A 7160-nucleotide genomic window follows, 5' to 3' on the forward strand; every position below is an offset into this window, starting at 1 on the left:
GAGTAGTATTTGTCTGGTCATGTGATCTCAGCATGTCAACCCCCATGAGGCAACCCGCTCCATGTAAAATAAAGCAGTTTTAATTTGGTTACTGATATGAAATGAGTTTTCTCCTCATGTGAGTGTACACGATTTAAATACTGCAGTTCTAAAACATTCAATCAGACAAATTTTGTAGTAATTTTGTAGTCAAGTGCTCTAACCCACAAAAAAGGAGTAATCGATGACTCGTAATTTAAATTATAAGTTAAAAATAACATGTATGTCGCGTACGTGAAATGTATATTTAGTTTTATTCACAAATGTTACCAAGAACGGTTTCAAAATAACTTTAACAAACTATGCTTTTTTTTTTCTTTTTTTTTATGAAATGAACAATATGCACTGCTGACAGTATATATTTATAGAGATAATATCAAATATACTACGTATCAAGGAAATTTAAACTAATATGATGGATAAAAACAGACCATGATGGAAATTTGACAACGGTCCATCAGATATTTGTTGTGCAACCTCTGTATGTGACCTATAAAGCTGGCACATGAGTGTCAATTGTAAAACAGTCAGAAAATACAATAAACAAGTACAAAGGTCAGGCCATGTGAGGGGAGAAACAAGCCCTCCATCTCTATTCAGATACTATACATACTAAATATTATGTAACAAACATAAAACTTCAACCAAAGGAGAGTTTGTCAAAAAAAATAAATAAATAAAAAATAAAAAAAAAGATCATGAGGGAACCTAGGCACAGCAGGAGGACTGAAAAGTGTGGTGTAGTAGTATTAAAAAAAAATGTTTTATGCCATTTTATCTTTACTAAATGTATTAATGTTACTATTCATTAAAAGTATTAAATTTACTATACACCTAAATGTATTAACTCAATTATTAATTCAGCGTTGCTCACAGCAGGCAAATTTGTGACATTCGAGTAGTGTTTTTAGTAGTCGACTAGCTGGTACAGAACGATTACTTGCTTAATCAATTACTCATGCACATCCCTAACAGATATAGGCTGTAAGTTGCCTCCTGTGCTTTAAGAGAGCCTGGAGCTATGACCACTCATCTGCACGATAAGGCTAAGAGAAGGAACTCCTCTGCAGTTTACAGTATCATCACTAGAGCCTCGAGTTTAATGGATGTCTACCTGCAGGACCTTATCACACCGTCACAGACCTACAGCAAATCTCTGATGAAAACCTCTCAAAATCTGCAGCCTTTGTTCACTCAGTAGGCAACCACAGGATAAGCAAGATGCTGAGGAACTTTAGTACATGGGGAAACACATTTCAGATGTGACAAAATGAGGCGTGTGATTCACGTAAAAGGGTTCCAGAGCAGAGGATGACTTCCATGTACTGCATTTTTAAAGGGATAATTCACCCAGAAATGTCATCTTATACTTATACTCACCCTCATGTCATTCCAATCCTGTGTGACTTTCTTTCTTCAGTGGAACACATGAGGAGAGATTATGAAAAATGGATGCTGCTCTTTCCCATACAATGAAAGTGAATGGTGACTGAGGTTGGCAACATTCTGCCTAACATCTCCTTTCATGTTTGACGGAACAAGGAAAGTCATACAGGTTTTGAAACAAAATGAGAGCAAATAATGCAGAATTTTCATTTTTGGGTAAACTATCCCTTTAAGGGTTTAAATTTGTTTGACTGATGTCATTCTGAAGATAAAAATTTTATTGATATCCTGATTTGTTTGGTCTGTTTCATTGTTTTCCATTTCCTTAGTCCGTGAAAAAGATCAGCAAGGCTTTTTTGTGTCTTGTTGACCAACCCCATCTGCTTTCTCTTAAAACCAGGCAATGGAAAATGGCATAAATCAAACTATTTATTTTTTGAAGAACAATTTGAAGAAAAATGTGTTTATACTTGAAAAAAAAAAAAAAAAAAAGTTAATCAAATTAAAACATAATCAAAGAGACCCACAGTACACACAGCTTCCAAAAATTGGAAGGGTTTGAAAATACTCTTGAGAACATTTAACATACCTGTTTCATGTTAAATTAGACATGTAATTGAAATTTGTATATTTCTCTCTTTATATTTACAGACTGTATTTTAATTAACTTTAGGATTTCTAAAAGAGTGCAGCCCTACCATTTTTTTTTAAAGGAACCATCTGGAAGAAACCGTTATTTCAATGAACTCTACATACATTACACATAATCACATGTGATCCAATATGGGCTTTTCTCATTCATTGATTGGACAGTACAGACTATTCTGCTAGATTCTCTGCTGCTCATGGTTGGGTACACCATATCTGTTCCAGTCTCAACCAGTCAACAGGAAGCTTATGTGATTGAGCAGCTTGGCCCCAATGGTCTGATTCACTGCAGCCACTCAATGAATCAGTTGCATGTATGGTACCCTCAAAACCTAAATCTGTCTGCATGTAAGTGTATGCACTGACAGGTAATGAGTGGGGAATCATCACACACTGTGAGCCTGAACTGACAAGCATTCCCTCTACACTTATTACAGAGATATACTGGGGCTTGTTCGGTCATCTGTGCAATGTTTAGTGTATGTACATAAATTGTGTGTTTTATCTAGGCTCGAATGCTGCGCACAGGTGACAATAAAACAACCTGTCCCGTGCGTTTATTAAAGGAGCGTTCAGGGTTCATTACAGGTTAGGCTCAACTGACAGCAGTCGAGATGAATGATTACCACACACAAAACAATAGAATCATCTGTTGTTGTTGTTTTTTTAAATCACAGTTACAGTAAGGCACTTACAATGGAAGTGAATGGGGCCAGTCCATAAATGTTAAAATACCCACTGTGTCAAAAGTATAGTGACAAGATGTAAACATTATATGTGTTATGATTTTAGTGTGATTAAATCACTTACCGGGATTACAGGGTTACAGATGTTACGTCCTCATGTCAACGAAGTTGTAATATTGAAGTTAACACAGATAAGGTTAGTAAGTAATTTTATCATACTAAAATCATGTCAAAATGTGTAATAACTTGTCTTCTGGCTATACTTCTGAAACAGTGTGTATTTTTTTTTTACATTTATTTATGGACTGGCGCCACTTCCATTACAAGAGCCTTACAGTAACCACAAATTGTTGGTTTTTTTTATATACAGGTGCATCTCAATAAATTAGAATGTCGTGGAAAAGTTCATTTATTTCAGTAATTCAACTCAAATTGTGAAACTCGTGTATTAAATAAATTCAATGCACACAGACTGAAGTAGTTTAAGTCTTTGGTTATTTTAATTGTGATGATTTTGGCTCACATTTAACAAAAACCCACCAATTCACTATCTCAAAAAATTAGAATATGGTGACATGCCAATCAGCTAATCAACTCAAAACACCTGCAAATGTTTCCTAAGCCTTCAAAATGGTCTCTCAGTTTGGTTCACTAGGCTACACAATCATGGGGAAGACTGCTGATCTGACAGTTGTCCAGAAGACAATCATTGACACCCTTCACAAGGAGGGTAAGCCACAAACATTCATTGCCAAAGAAGCTGGCTGTTCACAGAGTGCTGTATCCAAGCATGTAAACAGAAAGTTGAGTGGAAGGAAAAAGTGTGGAAGAAAAAGATGCACAACCAACCGAGAGAACCACAGCCTTATGAGGATTGTCAAGCAAAATCGATTCAAGAATTTGGGTGAACTTCACAAGGAATGGACTGAGGCTGGGGTCAAGGCATCAACCACACACAGACATGTCAAGGAATTTGGCTACAGTTGTCATATTCCTCTTGTTAAGCCACTCCTGAACCACAGACAACATCAGAGGCGTCTTACCTGGGCTAAGGAGAAGAAAAACTGGACTGTTGCCCAGTGGTCCAAAGTCCTCTTTTCAGATGAGAGCAAGTTTTGTATTTCATTTGGAAACCAAGGTCCTAGAGTCTGGAGGGAGGGTGGAGAAGCTCATAGCCCAAGTTGCTTGAAGTCCAGTGTTAAGTTTCCACAGTCTGTGATGATTTGGGGTGCAGTGTCATCTGCTGGTGTTGGTCCATTGTGTTTTTTGAAAACCAAAGTCACTGCACCCGTTTACCAAGAAATTTTGGAGCACTTCATGCTTCCTTCTGCTGACCAGCTTTTTAAAGATGCTGATTTCATTTTCCAGCAGGATTTGGCACCTGCCCACACTGCCAAAAGCACCAAAAGTTGGTTAAATGACCATGGTGTTGGTGTGCTTGACTGGCCAGCAAACTCATCAGACCTGAACCCCATAGAGAATCTATGGGGTATTGTCAAGAGGAAAATGAGAAACAAGAGACCAAAAAATGCAGATGAGCTGAAGGCCACTGTCAAAGAAACCTGGGCTTCCATACCACCTCAGCAGTGCCACAAACTGATCACCTCCATGCCACGCCGAATTGAGGCAGTAATTAAAGCAAAAGGAGCCCCTACCAAGTATTGAGTACATATACAGTAAATGAACATACTTTCCAGAAGGCCAACAATTCACTAAAAATGTTTTTTTTTATTGGTCTTATGATGTATTCTAATTTTTTGAGATAGTGAATTGGTGGGTTTTTGTTAAATGTGAGCCAAAATCATCACAATTAAAAGAACCAAAGACTTAAACTACTTCAGTCTGTGTGCATTGAATTTATTTAATACACGAGTTTCACAATTTGAGTTGATTTACTGAAATAAATGAACTTTTCCACGACATTCTAATTTATTGAGATGCACCTGTAAATGAAGGCCAAGTCTAAATTATTTTATGTTGTAATAAACATTATGCCACAAATGCTGTCGATTGAGTTGAACTTGTATTAAACCCTAAGCATTAACTCGTCCTGTGCACAAATTACACATCAACATTTTCAAAAAGCCTACTGTGCCTATTATGCACACATACACTCACAGAACACTATATTAGGAACACCTGTACACCTACTTATTCATGCGATTGTCTAATCAGTCAATCGTTTGGCAGCAGTGCAGTGCATAAAATCATTCAGATACGGGTCAGGAGCTTCAGTTAATGTTCACATCAGCCATCAGAATCAGGAAAAAATTTGATCTCAGTGATTTTGACTGTGGCATGATTGTTGGTGTAACTGCTGATGTCCTGAGATTTTCACGCACAACAGTCTCTAGAGTTTACTCAGAATGGTGCCAAAAACAAAAAACATCCAGTGAGTGGTAGTTCTGCGGACAGAAACGCCTTGTTGATAAGAGAGTTCAACGGAGAATGTAACTCAGATTACCACTCTGTAGAATTGTGGTGAGCAGAATAGCACCTCAGAATGCACAACATTTCGAACCTTGAGGCGGATGTACTACAACAGCAGAAGACCACGTCAGGCACTTTATTAGGACTATGGTGTTCCTAATAAAGTGCTCAGTGAGTGTCTGTCGCAAGAACCTCTAAGAGACCAGTCCGTTTGGACTGCGGCGGTTTCAGCAGACACACAACAACAGGTTGGAGGGTGGTTATGCGAATGCACTGATTTGCTATGTCCCACAGCGGTCGACCTCTTATTCAGCACGAGTAATTCGTTGTTCCCGTGGGTATTGTCCCGCCAATCACCAGTGCACTCAGGAAATAATCTGGCAAGATCAAAGTGTAAATGCACGCGCAGTGCAGGCGCGTCCTCGAGGCCAGCTCCCACAACAGACAGCGAGAGGTTTCCATCGAAATCCTTTTTAATTGAAGGGCAAAAACAAATAAATGACCGGTTGTCATGTCGCTGCTCTGTTAATCGATTCTATAATTCACGGTATTAAATCCGCTAACAAACAGTGCTCGTTTCCGCTGAGTAAGAGCGTGCCACAACCTAAAGTGCTGCTTATAAATCGTTTAATTAAGCGTCGAATCACAAAGGGTAATGCGGCTACATTGAGGCTGTTGCACACGTGTCGTCTGACTTGTATAAAGCGAGTTGTTAATCTCTTATAAACAGGACGCATATTCTCCCCACCTCCACTAGCAAATGATTATGTTATACATTCTGATATGCGTTTAATACAGCATTTCTGAGGATTCTCTTTTTCCATAATGCCAATGAGACACGTAGCCTATAGAGAGATGCTGCTGAAGGGCTCATACTCACTCAGTTTAGGGATTCAGGGGGCGCGTCTCCGTGCAGCATCCACCTCGCTGCACTCTCGGCTGCTGCTGAAATGTCTGGCACCCGGTCGGACCCCGGAACACCGCAAGCATAATCAATAACCTGCCTTGAGCCTGGATTCGTATGTTAGGGAGGACATGTGTGCGGCATGGCATTTGGCGTCCTCATCGCAACCTCTGACCATTCCCATTGTTCCTGTGCATTCGGCGTCGCTCACAAGGCAAAAGGTGCAAACGCACAGCTGGGTTATTCCAAGTCGTGGTTCGGTTGTGATTGCAAAATCACGTCACAGTTGCCTCCGTTGAGTCTCAAAGCCTCCTCAAGCCTCAGCCCTGTCTCGAGCATCGGCGACAGTACCATATGACAGCGCGGTGCCCACTCCATTGGCATCTGGAGCTCGCGTTTTGCGTCACTTCGCGGCGAGTGCGGGAATGACAGTACGGACCAGACAGCAGTACTGGTGTAGTGAACATAACAGGAAAATATTAACCCAAAACGGTCATTGGTAAAATAATAATAATAATAATAATAATAATAATAAAAAGATTCTTGTTTTTCCCTTGCAAAAAGTACTGTTGCTATAAAAAAAAAAAAATAAAAAAAATTAAAAAAAAATCTGGTTACAAAATGTAAATGTGAAGAATAAATGTGTTTCTTTTTATTGAATATTAATGGAGCAACACAATTTGTGTGAAAATAAATGATAATGCAATGTTGTTTTGATAAAAATTCATAAAAAAATAAATTAAAAAAAGGTGGTGAGGGAGCCACACTTGGAGTAAAAGGCCCCCAGGTGGGTTATTGTGATAATGTGTAGATATATGGGCAATAATTATAGAGCAAAATTTGTCAACTAATGCAAATAGTTTTTAGACCGCAACTTGCTTTTTTGAGTAACAAATTAAGATAATTCTTACTAAAATTAACTACTTCAGAAAAGGATGCCCAATTTCCTTTTAATTTCAAACACATCTGGCATTTTATTACATCTCAAGTATTTTATAAACAAATTAATTTAAATTGTGATTGGATCAGTCAAGATGAGCCAACTTTGAACACTCTTAATAACAAAT

General features: G+C 38.5%; 1 protein-coding gene across 2 annotated transcripts in view; it reads right to left on the reverse strand.

The window, feature by feature from the left end:
* LOC127414857 (uncharacterized) overlaps nucleotides 1–6489 on the reverse strand; it is a 56225-nt gene extending 49736 nt beyond the window's left edge. For both annotated transcript variants that reach the window (XM_051653210.1, XM_051653209.1), the window contains exon 1: nucleotides 6070–6489. The gene's annotated coding sequence lies outside the window, so the exon portion shown is untranslated. The remainder of the gene's footprint in view (nucleotides 1–6069) is intronic.
* Between the last annotated feature and the right edge of the window lie 671 nt (nucleotides 6490–7160).

This window comes from Myxocyprinus asiaticus, chromosome 24 (genome assembly GCF_019703515.2).
Source record: "Myxocyprinus asiaticus isolate MX2 ecotype Aquarium Trade chromosome 24, UBuf_Myxa_2, whole genome shotgun sequence".
In the NCBI taxonomy this organism is placed as follows: domain Eukaryota; kingdom Metazoa; phylum Chordata; class Actinopteri; order Cypriniformes; family Catostomidae; genus Myxocyprinus; species Myxocyprinus asiaticus.